This window comes from Squalius cephalus (genome assembly GCF_949319135.1).
Source record: "Squalius cephalus genome assembly, chromosome: 10".
NCBI lineage: Eukaryota > Metazoa > Chordata > Actinopteri > Cypriniformes > Leuciscidae > Squalius > Squalius cephalus.
The window spans coordinates 15,585,913-15,603,461 of record NC_137131.1 but is presented as its reverse complement, the minus strand read 5'-3'; the positions used below and the strand labels follow the sequence as shown (position 1 = coordinate 15,603,461).

At 37.3% G+C, this 17,549-nt stretch overlaps 1 protein-coding gene across 2 annotated transcripts in view; it reads right to left on the bottom strand.

The window, feature by feature from the left end:
* Positions 1–15,466, bottom strand: part of lepr (leptin receptor) — a 46,425-nt gene extending 30,959 nt beyond the window's left edge. Inside the window, exon 1 of one of the 2 annotated variants that reach the window (XM_079884726.1) lies at positions 15,354–15,466. The gene's annotated coding sequence lies outside the window, so the exon portion shown is untranslated. Of the gene's footprint in view, positions 1–1,578; positions 1,803–15,353 lie in introns of those variants that run through there. The other variant, XM_079884725.1, reaches the window with a different exon arrangement.
* Between the last annotated feature and the right edge of the window lie 2,083 nt (positions 15,467–17,549).

Sequence of the window (17,549 nt, the reverse complement as noted above, 5' to 3'; positions counted from 1 at the left end):
ACTGTGGAAACTTCACACTGGACTTCAAGCATCTTGGATTGTGTGCCTCTCCATTCTTCCTCCAGACTCTGGGACCTTGGTTTCCAAATGAGATGCAAAATTTGCTCTCATCAGAAAAGAGGACTTTGGTCCACTGTGCTTTATTAAATCCAGAGTCAACGCAGCCGTCTACCAGGACATTTCCAGAGCACTTCATGCTTCTTTCATTTTCCAGCAGGATTTGCATCTGCCCACACTGCCAAAATAACCAAAACCTGGTTCAATGACCATGGTATCACTGTGCAATTACTGTGTGATTTCATGTAATATTCAAATTTTTTGAAATCCTGTTTTCGTGGGTTTTATGAGCTGGAAGCCCAAATTATGTACAAATAAACAACTAAATACTTGAAATCGTTTAAGTTGTGGTCCTGAATCTATAATCTATGGAAGTTTAACGTTTTGAATGGAGTTATGGAAATAAATAAACTTTTCCATGATATTCAAATTTTTGGAAAGGATCTGTATTAAGATTAGGAGGGCACATGATTTATGTGAAAAAAACATGAAATGCATGAAAAAATGGGGTGCACATATAAATCATTTATAATAAACACTGTCAATTTCAAGATTCCATGAAAAAAAATAAGAATTCACCAACAACCTTGTAGCTCACAATAGGCCTGTCTCTAAAGGTTTATTGTCGAATGTGTAAAAAAAAAAAAGTTTAGGCTACTGTAATTTCTAGGCTATACCATTTTAATTTGTTGCAGCCATTATATAAAAAACAAAGAATCTAAATATAAGGTGTATAATTCGCTTGTAATAATGAATTTACATTAAAAAAAGTTAGTGATAAAAACTGTCATACAAACATAACTGTTGCACCATCAGTTAAATGCTCAGTTCAGTCCACATGCTCTAACTCAGCTCATTCAGCCTTTCAGCTCATTCTGAATTGGACATTTCTCAAAGAGATGATTCCCAGTTCAATTAATCCGTTAATTGAGTTTGACTCACAAACTGCTCAGACCGATTTTTTTATGCTTCCACTTTCCAAACAAACAATCAAATTAGGCTACATGATTACATATCAACACTTGTTCAGCTTTAGGTTGAGCATAGACAGCATAGCCGATTAGTAATTCGGTTGAATCGATTCACTAAAAGTTCCAACTCAAAGAACTATTTGTCCACGAATTAGACGTCGATTGACATCATGGACGGAAACACCGACATTGCTCCCGGAGGAGGAAACCCCAAGAAAATTGTACTGCCTCTGATATTCAACTGCTAAGCAAAACCACAACATGAATCGTGTCTGTGTAGATAAACAAACATTAGACTGGTCACTGGAGGAACAATATCTAGTGTAGGCTACATAGTGTTTGGATAAGCGCGCGCGCACAAAACAGGTTACTGAATTATAAAAGGTGACTAAACAAACAGGAAATTAATGAAAACGTCATCGTGGTTTATGATTAAACGATGACAGGGGAGATGAAGTGACTTAGAAGTGATCGATCAGTTTTACCGTTATAACTGCTGCCTGAGATCATCCGCTTGAACTCACAGTGTGAAATGTGAAGAATGTCTCACCTGAGGTAATCGCACTTCTGACTGTCCCCAGATTTGCTCCAACTATCTTATCAAAGTCTTACGTGTTCTACTCCACACAAAAATGAGCTTCAGGTCCAGAGGTAAACTCTTCCTCCTGTAATAAAGAATGTCTGTAGTCGGTTATGCAGACTAGGAGAGGCGTGTGACTTTCTGAATGTTTCCAGAGCTCGGCATCCTGAACTCGAGCACTGCCGCTGTGCTGTGAGTTTCCCGGCGGAGGGAGGAGCAAGAGCAACATGCAATTGCGTCACACCATAACCATCTTCATTGTTTCATTTTTGGCAAGGAAAAGAAAGTCTGCAACATTTGTATGTACACACCTTCCTTGAGGAAATATCTGAATACCTCTATTCTATTCTATTCCAGTGAAATTCATATTCGGGTAGGCTTACTGGCTTCCCATGCTTAATGTTAATTTCTTTATTTTCAATCCCAAACGCTTCCGATAAGAACAGAAAATATAGTTTAAGTTAAAGTTGGAATTGATCACACTTCAATCATTAATGTGGTATTTTTTAACAATAATACACTATCGTAACTGTTTCAACAGAGTAATAATTGGTTAAAACGAATAAAACGAACGTCTTACTGTATGACTGTATCACTTGCACTGTTGCAGTTTAGCAACATGACGTCATCCACATGATCTCACCATGCTGTCATCATCTAAAATGAGCGCGAGGAGGCACTCACGTGACGTGCTTCTCTGATTTGCCAAACTGTGGACAAATTAAATTTACTTCACATCTGATTTTCACTGTGGAACACATTTACTTTACACTCACTTTTTAAAATCTATTTATTAATTTTTAGACCAATCACTTATTATAGCCTTTCATAAGAAAATATATTTCATCATTATTTAATATTATAACAACATGAAGGCGTTTATTCATCTCTGCTGTGACATCTATTAGACCTTGGATGATGTTGAACCCACAAGCGATTTTCGGTAAGGCTACACAAAATACTCGCAAACATGAGTCACATAGGCTATGTGAATGCAGATATACCAAATCAGCAAGTTATCAATGATGCTCAGAGGCTCGAATGTTTATCAATTTTTATCAGCTTTTTCCAGGCCCATACACGTAATGCTACTACAGCAAGCCCTGTGCTCACAATAAACATTTAAATGCATGACTTGCACTATGTGGCCCCTCTCATGCTGTGATATGGACCAAGAACACCATCTCCTTAGATGTTCACAGCAGGATGGAGACAGTCAGCAGGAGGAAATCTGGATGGCGACCGTGTTTATCAAAACCTTATAAAAATAAAAACCTTAAAATCCATTACTAGTATATATACAAACATATGGCTGTATGAATTGCTGTGGAAAATAAAGGGGTAGTGTGTACAACTGGCCAACCATATTTAACATATATAGCCTACAGTATATATATATATAATGTATATATCACTGTAAAAAAAAAATGTGCATAAATATGAAGGAATTTTCCTTATTGTTTTTTTACATGTGTTTTGCCTGTATTTTGAAATAAGCATTGTATTCGGTTGTGTTTTAAGGGTTAATGGAAATTTCCATAAAATTACTGGATAATATCCTGGCAGAAAATTACCAGTAAATATTTTTTGTTTTATATGTTGTTGTTTTTTTTTACATATAATGCATTCTGTTACCAAACTGCTCTGAGGCTTGGTGAAAGATCCAAACGCAGCTTTATTTCAAGGTAATCCATAATAGCCAAGAACAGGCAATAGGTCAAAAACACACAGTAAGAATAATCCATATAACATACAAAGTACAAGACACAGGTAATAAGGCAAACAAGGCAATCCAGGTAACAGGCAGAAGATCAAAACCAAAGAACAGGAAACCAAAATACTCAGAAATGGAGTTGCAACATCAACAAGACTTCACAAGGTGTGAGTGGAAGGGTGTTTCTCAAACTGAAGTCTGCATCCTACCGAGATGCCTCCTTCCTAGTTCAGTCCTTTTGAGGCTATAGACTAGACTTCTCCTCAGCAATTAAAACACTATATAGAATGAGACGGTCTAGTAAGAGCGCATGGCTCCGTCAAACATGTTCCCTTCTCCACAGTCACGGCACGAAAATAATAAAACTTAATATAGAAAAAATATGGTATTACAAATCTTTATATTAACTGTTTTTTTATGAATGCACTACAGTGAATTACATTATTGTCAGGTCAGTATTAGTGATTAATTTACAGCTAAACAAAAGATAACATCTATACTTTCATCTCCGAAAACATTATTTTTGTCTTACATTTCATAACAAACTCAGACAAGCTCAGTACCGACTCGTTCTCCGTCAGTTTATTTCCGTAAATTGGAATGTGTGCAAAGGATTGTGGGTAATATAAGGCCACGAAGGATACATCCGATGCATCCTTCAAAACAGGCAGAATGAAGGACGCAAAATGAAGGCTTCAGCAACGTTTCATGACATGGCAGCCGAGATATGTAGCCTTCGTAGGATGTAGCCTTCCGTTTGAGAAACACCCAGAGCTTATAGGCAACATTGCCAAGCAAATGACACACAGGTGGAAGTAATCAAACTGAGTCCAGGCAATGGGTTATGGGAAATGTAGTTCATGGTGAGATTAAGGAGTCGGGGGCAGTGCCCTCTGATGGAGATCATGGGATCATGAGAATCAACACATTCACATTAAACAAGTACTAAAATTAATATGAATTATCTCCCATGTTTCATATTGGTTGATAAAACTGTCGTACAGTGAAGTCGTCAGCTTATTTAATTACATTTATTTGTAACATTTATTGTTCCGCTTATAAATTTTGCCTCATGCATCAGTCAAATCCCCAGTTCACTTCATATGCTCTAACTATAAGCTTCAACACATTCAGCCCTTCAGTTCATTATGAATCGAACATGTCAAAAAGAGTTGGTTCTCAGTTCATTGAGTAAGTTCAGTGATTAGATGCAATAAGAGGATTAATGTTGTTCTCCCCGCAGGCTCTCCAAGTTTACAGGTGTTGCCGCAGTAAACGGTGACAGTGGAACAGATGCGTTTGTGTGGGTAAATGTTTGCATGTGGGCTGCAAATGGTTTGTATGAATCTCAGTGTAGTGTAGGTGTTCTTTGACTGCAGGGGGGCTGACGCTCTCCTTCTGCTTAGGTCTGGCCCAGAAAAATGAGACTAGTCATGCATAGCATGAGCTGTGGTTAAATCACTAGCGCCTGGGAGCATCACCAAGGGAGATAATTCAAATGAGTCACAACATGGCTTCTAATACTGCATTATGGCTGCACAGCAACTGTTGCACTGATTGTTATTATTTAAAGCATAGCATCAAAAACTCAAAACCATAATATCCACAAAATATGCATATATATATATATATATATATATATATATATATATATATATATATATATACTGTATATATACTGTATATATATATATATATATATATATATATATATATATATCATGTCATATCAAAGCATTGAATGTGAGGCAAAAGCAGTCAAACCAAGTGGTAACTGCAAAAAAAATGTTTTATTAAAAACTCCTGCAAAACCTTTTTCAGAAACACTTTTCTAAGCCATCTATTTCTGATCTATTTTTAACCAACTCAAGCCCTGCACCTGAATGTACATACTTCACTTCTGTATTGGTGAAAAGTAGTATATTAAACAAGTAGTATTTAACTAAAAAAGTATGCGAAAAGTATGAATGACCTATACTTCCACATTCTGAAGTGTGCATCCATATGCAAAATGTGCATTTTTCCTAAAAAATTACAAAAAGTCTGAGAGTCTGAGAAAGTATGATGTTATGTCTGTTGTATAGCTCATATATACTGATTCTATCTTATCAAAGGACTAAATGTGTGACTGAAGAAACAATTTAGATAAAAGACTGAGGATGCACTGCTCAGATTCCTTTAGTTAAGATGTGGATGATGTCAAATTCCTTTACTTAGGAATAGGATGTGGATCTCTCACCATCAGGAGGGATAACCTCATGCACTATGTCATGATCTCAAGAGATCATGCACGTCAACCTCATGCACTCTCTATGTCATGATCTCAAGAGAACTTGCATGTGCAGCACTAATTAAATATTCAGATGTTTGCTCACACTCTAGTTTTGGAAATAAAGGAGGTCAAATGCTCCCTTATTCCAAAACAGAGGTGCATGTGTAGCTCGGATATATGGTTGGACGTTAAAGCCAAACCATTTTAAACACAATAAGCTCTGACAGAGATTTGTTCCTTCTAGAGAAGAAATGAAGCAATGGGTAAGGGCGAATTTTACGGCATGCTTAAGACAAAAGGAGATTTACAATTAGACAATCTTTCCTTTGGCACCCAATGTCCAGGCACAATTCACAATCAGGGTTGAGATATTGTCAGGAGGACTGTGAGATGAATGGGGTAACTAATGAGAAGCATATCTACCGTAACGAGGTTGCAAACATCACCGTGGTGAACAAAATGTCAGCAATATCCTTCTCAAATCTAAAATATTGACTCAGTCTTCTGATGGAAACAGTAACAGTAAAATTTGTGGTGTTATTGTAGATCACAATGTCAAGACTGAAGAGCAAGGAAGACAAATTTATGGCAGGAGGATAGTGGAATATAATAATGATAATGAAGCCAATCTGAGAAATTATACATCTTGTTTTTTAATGCTATAAATGTGCTATTTTCAGTGTTGGCTATAGATGTTCTCCAAAACAGGACACATTTTCTGTAAAAACCAATTTAAACCCATTGAACTTCACCTTTCTTTCTTGTCAATGCAGTGCATGATCTACAACCCTTGAAAAGGTCAGTAACAGATTTAGATGTTTAATTCTGAGTACAAAGCTATTGGTCCCAGACAAACTGACACATATTTGAGCCCTAAGTCACCATTTCAATTAACCCCCTCTAATGAGCTGACTCATACAGCAGCATCTGCCTGATCACCACAAATCAACACACACACACACACACACACACACACACACACACACACACACACACACACACACACACACACACACACACACACACACACACACAAAAGCTAGGAAAAAGATTCAGAAGTGTTTTAATCTGTGTAATTGGTCTTAAATTATTTCTGAATTTGGACACTTAAGCCATACTTAAAAATGAAGGAATTTTGTTTTTTGATAACAAAATATCAAGTGATAGCTACAAAAATAAATAAATTATATATTATCTAAAAAACATTTTTTAAAGTTTAATTAAAAGTTGAAAAGTAGCATCTGAAATGATTAGTATTTGATGTCTGAATTTTCAGTATTTATAAAATAACATAGGTGAAAAGTACAGATGACATGCTTCTGCCGAGACTCTGATGCGCATCCACTGGACATCACATCAGTCTATAACTGCACGTGCTTCTTTGAACAAGTGCTATAAATATGATTTTAGGGAGGGTCATAAACATTAACATGAATTTTAAACCATTTAGTAAATAAGGCAGCCACACTAGCATCTGTGTGTACTTTGAATGGCTTGGTAAAGTCAGGTGGAACTAACACCGATGCATTGGTTAGGTCCCGCTTGATGGTATCAAAAGCTTTTTGGCAATCATCCGTCCAGGACCATGTGGCTTTCTTTTGTTTTAGGGCATGTAGCGGAGCAGCCTTCTCTGAAAATTTGGGTATAAATCGATGATACCATCCTGACAATCCTGAAAAAACAAACGTTGCACGTCCTTGAGAGATTGAGGAACAGAGGAAACTCACATACTGCAGACATCTTGGACGGATTAGTCTTGATTCCTTTTCCAGATATGAGATGGCCCAAGAAAGTAAGGGATCTCTAAAAAAAAGAGATGCATTGTAGAGACAGCTAAACACTCGATTGAGATGTTGTAAGTGCTTTTCTTCATTTTCTGAGTACACTATTACATCATCAATGTATACAAGACAACATTTTCCTTTCAGTTCCCAGAAAACATGCTCCATCAGCCTCTGGAAGGAAGCAGCAGCATTTTTGAGGCCGAAGGAAAGACGCATAAAATCAAATAGACCTGCAGATGTAACAAAGGCTGTCTTCTGTCTACTCTCTGATTCCCAATAGCCAGACCTTCTGGTCCTGGACAGTCATAGTAGTTGCAGAAAGAAAGAGAGTGAGGAAAGAATGAGATCCCAAGTTTCTATATGCACTTATAAGACATGACCTGAACGAACCATCAATCATTAAATTAACCCTTGTATTGTTTCTTAGGCGGGTTGTTAAGTTTATTTCAATGCACCAGTTCAGCTAAGAGTCTGGAGGCTACTTGCTTGTCTTTGAGTTCCTTTTGGGGATTCCTTTTGTCGGCTTAAAAGGGGGTTTCCCGGTTTCGTTGATTGGCAGGCGGTCTCCTCGTGCCTGGATAGACTTCTGGGGTGGCCAATCACGTGGTGTGCTGGCGGATGGTTGGAAAGTCTTTGAAGTTGGAAGCGGGCTTTGCAGTCGAATCGTTTAACCGAAACTTTGCAGCAAAACTTAACTTAGAACCGAGACTCTCAACGGAAAAGAAAAGAAAACTAAGTAAGAGAAAGAAAATTGTGACGACAGTAGTTAGATGGCTTGAATGAAGCTGTTTAACCCATGTTCTCCTGATCTTGATTTGGGTTCTTTCGTCTGCTCGTCTACATGGTTACTCGTCTGTCTGGTTACTTCGTCATGGCTTCTCCATGATCTTTTTTTTTTTATCTACTCTAAAGCTTTGTTCGGGTCCTAAGATTTTAAACTCAAATGAGTTCTGACCAATTAGGCACTTTCTTTATTTGAGAAGTGGCCTTTTCGCACTGAACGCACTGACAGGAAACAAGACAGTTTCATTCAAACATCTAATAGTTATCAATTACATGACTTGTGATCTAAGCATAATAGACACATATAGGCCTATAGGTTGTAGACACAATATAAAATTATGTAGGCCTAGTTGAACGATGTTTGATTATAAGTCTGTCAAGAATTGTTTTGGGATGATTTTATGTATTTTTATATGTAAAGTCTCAGTCTCTGTGGTTTTAAGAGATTTCAACCCTGGGGTCATTCAGAGGTCCTAAAGAAGATCTGTTTTGTATATCTGTCGTGGGATCAAACAACCTCTACTGTTATCTTGGTTGGGCCCTGAGCTGTGCCATCTCTGAACCAATCAGTCTTTTCCAAACTTTAACGTTGACTACGTTCTTCCTTTAGTTGGGCTCATCTCTTTGAAGCTTGCATAGCCATAAAGTTCTTAGCTGGGGTTTTTGTTGGTTAGCATAGACTGGCTGGAGCCTGGATTTTATGGTTCTGGATTGGTGATTAAGGGTCTGAGGTGTTGAGTTTTGTGTGAAATTATGCTTGAACGAATCATCTGGAAGATTAATTTGTGTCTGGTTCGCCCGCAAATCCTACACAGTTCAATTTTTACTTACAGATATGATTTGGTTTTAATCCAAACGGCGCATGTGTGCTGAGTGAACGATCAGCAATCAAGAGCATGCCACAGAAGTGTGCTCTCTCTCTTTACCATCAGTTAACGTTAGTAATATGTGCCTCGTTTTACTTTATGTGCTATTGACATATTCGACCGAACTACAACAATTCCAGTGTCTGTGAAAAAGCGATGCGCTCGACAGCTTGCACACCAGCTGTTCGCGCACACCAGCTATATAGGCGTAAATATTTCATTTAATTAATCTTTCATTTGTATAACATTATATTAATTCGATACATTTACTTCATGAACATCCTTCTCTGATATATCCATTCTGCTCTCTGTTTGCTCTGTTGTCGGCGTTTCGTCACAAGCACTGTACTGCACGCTACATTGGTATCAGAAAATTTTAATGAGTATGAGTACACAAGCGTAGTATTGGGCCCGATACGGTATAGGTGAATCTCTTTCTAGAATGCCTAGTAAGACCAGTTTTATCAGGTGTATTTAATTGGTGTTGGAGCTAAACTTTGCAAGACAGTGGTCTTCCAGGAGCAGGACTGGACACCTGGTATGTGGGATCCCATGTTCTTTCACCTGAAATGACAAATGACTGCTGAACTGTATATTTTGGCATGACCTAATAATCCAATACCGAAGGCAAACTCCTAACAGGGAATAAATAGCATAGGCACAAGATAAGTTTTACAGAGAATTACAGAGAAGTGGTGCTGATAGCATAAGTTTTAATGATCCAGGCTGCTAATGCAAAACCTGTTAGTAGCTCTTTTACCATGTTATTATGTCCTCAAGCAAGGCACTTAACTCTGGGTTTCTCTTGGGGGTCTACCATTCCAAATGGTGTACCATAGGCCACATTGGAAAAACAACTTCTGCCAAAAGACAGGTAACTACGTAATAAGCGATAATTTCTTCCCTTAATGTCTGCAAAGGTGGAAATCATGGACAATTATTTATTTTCTCCTGAAATCATAGAGGCCCGAAATGTCTATATTTTCCCACCTTATTGTTGTTGAGCCCATGCCATGTTGCTTGAAGGATTCAGTATGAATGAATATCTGTGTGAGGACTGTGACTAGTCACGTTGAGATGCTAAATTACTGTGGGGAGATTTCATTAAACAGTTGCGCCACTATATTTCTACGGAAAACTCTATGTGTCTACAACAACCACGCAATCCAGTTTAATCATGAGAGAAATATACTGGAATACCACTGTGACGTCACGACTTTCAGTGCAAATACACCTCTTTTCTAAAGATTGCACCTTTTGCCAATAAAAGTTCAGGACAATTTTGGACGCATTTACACCATGTCTGATTTGCATAATCCCTTAAATTGAAAAAATGCCGCTATCTGCTGCCACGATTTTCTTTTGTGAAATCTTCTATGTTGGTTTAAGCCTCCATCATGGCTGTTCTATCAAATTATGCAAACCTGACTTTTTTCTGCCTGCAGAAAAACGAAATGCATGTCAACAGATCAATAACTGGATTTGGTTTAAGCACCACGGGAGACAGAATAAATAATGCTGTCTTCTCAGCGAAAGGATATTACCTGAAGGTTAATCACACGGTTTACGTCATAATAGGTTAAGGGCACTTTGTTAAAAAGTGCAGTTGTCAGTCTAGAGTTCCACTCTGCACATGGGTTTGCACAAGACATTTGAGCTCTGGATTTTTTTCTCTTTAAGTTTGTGTTATGATTTTGTGCTGATCTGCAAGTTCAGTGACTTCATATTAAACTTTCATATGTTTTGCATTTAATATGTGTGGCCAAATAATCAGCACAGTACTACCAGGGTTAGCTGCAGTCTGCAAAAAAATTATAAAGTCTGACTCCTTAAGTCATGTCACATGGTTGACCAGTGTTTACGCCAGCGGGCTAACTTCAGCCAAAGATGTTCATTTCCCAGAAGTGAGCAAATTTAACAGTGTTTTATATGCCAACCGTAAGGAAAAAGAAAACAATTCAGAGAAAGTGAAAGTTAAACCTGAAAACTGCTGAGGAAGTGATTCTGCTACTTGTTTTTATAACAGGGCGACAGCAAATTACATTTACATTCACTTCCTTCCCCTTTCTTACAAAAACAAATGAAACCATCTCACATGGTATGAGCTTATTTGCTAGTTTTTACAGTCCGTTAGCATGTTTTAGTATGTGACACATAACAGGCTCTGTATAAGCCTGGGGCTAGTTGTCACACTTGACTTGTGTAGATTTATATTTTAAATTACATTTCTCTATAGGTACATACCTTAATTTAGCAACAAAAAAAGCTTTTCCACTGCATGGGAAAAAATGATTCCCCTATATGCATGGTTCCCATTATTTTCAGTGAAATGATTATGCAACATTTAATATACAACATATTTTATTAAATAATTTAAATTAATAAATTGTGCATTCAAATATTTAAAACAGAACATTTTGCCCTGTGAGAACTTTATATGTGTGAACTTCAAACATGCTAAATCAGCTGCTTCTCCAGGAAGAGCGATGTCCCCATTTGACCTTAGCACGAACCCACTGGCCTTCCAAATTTCCCTCTCCTCTGTTCCCCCAGCTACCATCTATACTCACAATACCACACATAATGTGTCAGTCCACTTTATTGTGTTGTCTCTGAGACATTCAGATGTACTGAAGTAATAAAGACTGAGGACAAGGACTCAAGAACAAACAGGTTTGATTAACCACAGCTTCTTTCGCCCACAGCCAAAGAACATCAGGACAGGAAAGTAAACAAAAATAGTGACATAAACAAACCTTCATCAGTGAGTAAATGGCAGCAGACAAATAGGTCACTTTAACAAACAGGTACTCTATAGGGTGCAAGTGTTCATTGGCTAGTTGCAATTTTAACATTTCTAGGCTACAAAATTTATTCAGATGACAATAGGCTAAATAGAGATCAAACAAATTTACAAGGTATATAAAACCTGTACATATATATATATATATATATATAGCTTTTGTTTTGTTTTTTTATCAAAATAAAGAGAGCCGCAATAGGAAAGAAAAAAAGTCATTGGAATGTCATAGGAAATTCTGGGTATTTAGAAGTTTAAAAAGTTGAAGTCAAATAATATTAATGTTACAAAAATTCTGTAAATGTAATTGTGAAGCCTATTACCTTTGCTAGAATTTTAAACCGAAATTAAAAAGAGAGTAAATATAAATCACAATGGATATTTTTTATTTCTCAGTTGTTTCTTGACCCCATGTAATCTCACCAGTGTCTCCTCTGTTTCAGAAGAGATCTCAACAGCGTCTCACACAAGCTGCTAATTTTGCCCACATAACAAAGTTCAAAACCTTTTTACTTTTTAATTTTTTTTTTTTTTTTTTTTTTTTTTTTTTGTGGTATGAAAAAAGTTCAGTTTATATTTTAAGAAGCAAAGATAAACGATAAATACAAAGTTCTGTAATAAAACTCTAGATGGCACAGGTTAATAAGTATTTAACTCAAATGCTTACAATAACATCATTCTCTATAGAGCACAACTGATTGGTTCCTGCTCTATCAGTAGCCAATGAGCTTGCATGCTCAGCCTTCAAATACGTGGTCAGTGTTTGCTGTAGCAGTGTAGCGCGCTTTCATAAACCCTCTTCCCCAGCTCCACCTGTAAAGATCTGCAACGGGTAATTCATGTACGCTAAATCGTACAGCAACAGCATGTCTTGCTTTCTCACGGCAGTGTGTTGTGTATGTATTGGCAGTAGCAAGTCCCGTACTTGCTCTGTAGCAGCAATAATCAACAGCAGCAGAGTAGCAAATCTATTCCACCAAGACAGGAATTAACGGGATTTAACACTCAGAGTTATAAATTGGGCATAATTTGTAACGTCAGTTTAACTGTATCCAAACCGGAGATCTGAAAAAATAACTTTCTGCAGTGTTTTAATTCTCTCTTCCCTTTAATTCCATATATGAAAAGTAGGTTTTAAAAGCAGACTTTCCAAGTTATTGGGGTAGGCTGATTTCAAAACAGAGCAAACTTCTTAGTCTAAAAATATAATTTTTTCTTCCAAGCCATTAATCAGAGTTGTGTATATTCAGATGGGACTTCTGCTAGGAAAGCTGTGACAGCTGAGTGCAGGAAGTGTCCAACATTCCATACATTGTTTCTTCAGTTTCCAGGTATTTGAAGTCCACTTTTTCTGTTGGAATTTTTCAGTGTGAACACGCTACTTTTGCAGTGTGAATTACAAGAATTGCAGTGTACACTTAGTTTCTGCTTAGCTTTAACATACATACTCTTCTGAGCTCAGCATTTTGTTTTCGATTTATGCACTGTTGCACCACATAGCGCCGCCCATACTAGCATCTCATTGGTCCTTAGTACCACCCCTCATGTATGTTAAACATCCAAACATGGACAAGAAAAGACTGATTGTGGAAGTGGATGGTGTAAGCTGATATCACTGTATATGACAAATCCCTCAGTTCGCACAATAAAGAAAGATTAATTGTGTCACATCAAATAATGTGTAAATGTCTCAAACTTCTAATGTCTTTACAAAGCACATGAAAAAGAAAACATTGCAAGTTATTTATACATGCATAGGCCATAAAAGCTACATTGCGATGTTAGACTTACCCACATAATCTTACATTATGTGTGATGAGGGAATGCACGAGGGCACTGTACAATGTCATCTACATTCAGAGTCTTATATGAGCACCATTCATCCAGCAGGTTGGGGAATGCGGTACTTACAGTATTAAACTCATTCATGTGCAGCACTGCTCCACTTTTCTGAATGAACCCGCTCAGGTTATAGAGCCAAACTAAATAACTGATGGCGTGTGCGCGATAACTCACAGAATGAGTTTACAGGATCTTCTATAGTATTTTGCAATTGTGCATGCAAGGAGCCTCTGTGGTACACATTTATTTTGACCATATAATGTTATGTAATGTAATATAATATAATATGGCATCTGGCATCACATTAGTGTTTGACACATTGATTAATCCACATTATAAACACACCAGTGCTATAGCATTTATGTCAGTGACAGCAGAACAACAAAATGACTATTTGCAAGTAGTATCAACATTAGAATGATCAGAGTTCCGAAGGGGTCTTGGCACAAGCACCCGCCACCCACCCCTGACCTGATAGCTTGGCCCTAAAGGCACATAAATAGCCCCATACTGGATTAAACTATCACTTGAATGGAACGAGAGCACACTGCACTGATTCACTAATGCTAATTGATCATTAGAATAAGACAGCATGCATATTCCTGGAACTGCTGAACAATCGTTGGATGACCCATCAACAAAACAACCCTGCATCCCGCACTAACGGCCGTTCACTATGTCCGCAACTTTTGTGCTGGTCATTAGTGTTAATGCAGTGAAGATAATCATATGAGCCGTTCTCTTGCAACATACTGAATAAGCTTATCAAAATTTGATTCCCGAAAACTCTGTCGCCTTAAGAATGAACCTTGTGCTGTTCAAGCTTTCACTGGTTCCTATAGCATTAAACCTGATCTCATGCCAAAACGTAATGTTACGACTACGAGGTGGCATTTTCGTATTCATATAAATTTGTACAAAGGGAAACTTTGTAAGTTTGTAAGTAAAAATAAGCATGAATTTTAACCCTAAAACTGTCAGTGGGGAGGAAACAGATCAAATACTTTGAATGAGATCAAACTAATTTCTACAATTTAGCCACCAATTTGCCAAAACGTAAAATAGTTTGTTGGAGATTTCATACACATAGTTTTGATACCTGCACAATATATTTTGGTTACTATTCTGAGATAGCTCTTAGTCATTATGTTAGTTTAAGAAAACCTGGAAGGATAATTCACCATTAAATGGGTTTTTAGAATAGGATTTTTGAACATTAACATTAACAAGGAGCTGATAAGGTGCACTCTTTCTTTCCTTATAGGACAACAAAACAATCCTCAGCTCTCATTGTGCAAGATCTGAGTAAATATATGACATAACCTGAACCTAGGCTTCCGTTAGAATCAATTTGGCTTATTTTTTATTGGCGAACTGAGACTACTAAGGGATCAAGGAATAGATACAGTAGAATAGTCATGTCCACATGTTGCATCTGTAAGCCATAACTAAATCATATGTAATTCTCAAATTAATTTTCCATCTGGTATCACAGCTACCCTATATAATAATAACTCAAAATATAATTCACCAGCTTTGACCATTTACATATGAATACTATAGGCTTCAATGATATACCTTTACCAAATACATCTACTGATATACACTTGCCAACTCAAGAATCAACTCAACAAACAAGAATCAAGAACTATGCTACTGATTTGCCGAAAGTTGAGAAACTCACCTGTTTTGTTTGTATGCGGCCTGTGCTCTTGAAAAGTGAGAAAACATCAGTGAATGTTGGTGAAAAGTAAGAGAGCTAAGTTTTCTTCCAGTGAATTTGTAGACCCCATCTCTACTTTCCCATGGGTCTCCAGGCAAACATAGAGCTATTCTGAGAGGGAGTGCCATAAATACACACCAATCAACTATTAGTGTGTGTGTGTGTGTGTGTGTGTGTGTGTGTGTGTGTGTGTGTGTGTGTGTGTGTGTGTGTGTGTGTGTGTGCTTGTGTGCGATTTGGCAAAAGACTCATTCTGAATTTGCCAGGCAACAAATACTAGGTTTTAAAAAGGAATGGATTGTTCACTAAAAATACATGTGTATGTATTTGCATATTCAGAATGTTTGCCAATTATGTGCCAGCATGTTTCCTTTACCTCAGCAAGACAGTGGATCCAATTTGCAAAGCTCCTGTTGGAAAATGTTTGTTATATTATTTAGAATAAACATCTTATTATTAAACTAAAATGCTATTTGTTTGCATACAGTCAAGAATGATGAGTCCTAATCTCCATGTAATTGTTTTATAGGTGGTAAACATTGCACTGCATTACCTACATAAAAAATCTCAACAATCTCTTTTGCAATATCTCACAGCATTTCAGTTCACAGCTGTTCACAGCTATCTGCTCATCTTAAATTTTTAAAGCTTTCTATTCTTGACAGACGAAATAAATGGCTCCATCAAAGCTACTGTGTGAAATCCCTACACCTGTTATTCTGGCTCAGATGAAACATTTCCCATAAACTTCCTCCAAACTATTTATTATTTTGACTATTATAGCTGTAGTTTCCACAGCAGCAGCTGCAATGTGTATCCTGATTAACAGGAAAAGAGGATGGAGAATTGCCTGTTTTTAGGTTTCCTGGAACACATTCAAAAAAGCATTCAATATCAGTTTCATTCATTTCAACTGTAATAATGTGCAGACTTGGGTAAATGATATGAAATGGCAAGCAGTGACAGCAGTATACTACTGTAAAAAAGATATTGTAATTTTAACAGTAAAAGACTGGGTTATGTATTGTTTTGGCTTAGGGGCTGTTTACACGACACCGTTTCAACTAAAAACATAAAACGTTTTATGCGTTTTGGCCGTTCATTTACACGACAATGGCGTTTTGGGTGCCTGAAAACGTAAACTTTTGAAAACAGGTTCCAAAGTGAACGGTTTTGAAAACGGTCTCCATGTAAACAAAAATGCAAATCTCTGATAATTATGATGTCATGCACATGCGTGTTACGTGTTCAATCTTATTTCATCGCCATCTAATGGCCTGGCAGCAGAATACAGCGTTATTAGTCGTTTTCGCGGATCCGTGTGAATGGGGATCGTTTTGACAATGGTGTCGTTTGTACGCGAAAAAGTCAAAGGAAAGACGTCTCCATTTTAAGCATATTGTTGTCGTTTAAACGTACACTAAGTTTTCAATGTGCTCTGCTATTTTCCTTAGACCAAGTTTTCCCAGTTGTCTCATTGGTTCATCTCATTCACCTGTCCCTCAATAATTAACTATGTTTGCCCTAAGTATTTAAGCCCTCAGTTTCAGTCTGTCCCTTGTCCTGTGTTGTTTATGTTACAAGGTTGTGTTTCTCCACGTTATTCTTCTGTTTCTTGTGTTGCAAGTTATAATTAAAGACTATTTAGTTTATTCCTTCGTTGTGCGCTTCATATCAGTCAAATACCTTGTCACTATTTAACCCTTGTATGGTGTTCGGGTCTGTAGGACCCGTTTTCACTTTTTGTCAAAAGAAAAATGATACGATTAATTATTTTTTCTATCTCAGACTCATTGGCCTTGGCTCATTTTCTGTGAAGAATATATATCAGAACACATTTTCAATGACCACACACTGTACACCCCCCCTACACATTTACATTACACACAGGATGTTCGGGTCCACTGGACCCGGAGCTAATAAAAGTGTGGAAATTTTAGGTCCTGTGTACCTTTACTCTGTCCTCCTCCTGTCAGGGCCTGCTGCTATTGTGTGTGTGTGTGTGTGTTCTTGTATATGGTTTATGAGGACACAAATGTGTGTAATGACATGGGTATTACAACGTAAGCATGGTTTATGAGGACATCTGTGTCCTCATAAACCAAACGGCTAAAAAACATACTAAATGGTGTTTTTTGAAATTCAAAAAAGGCCAAA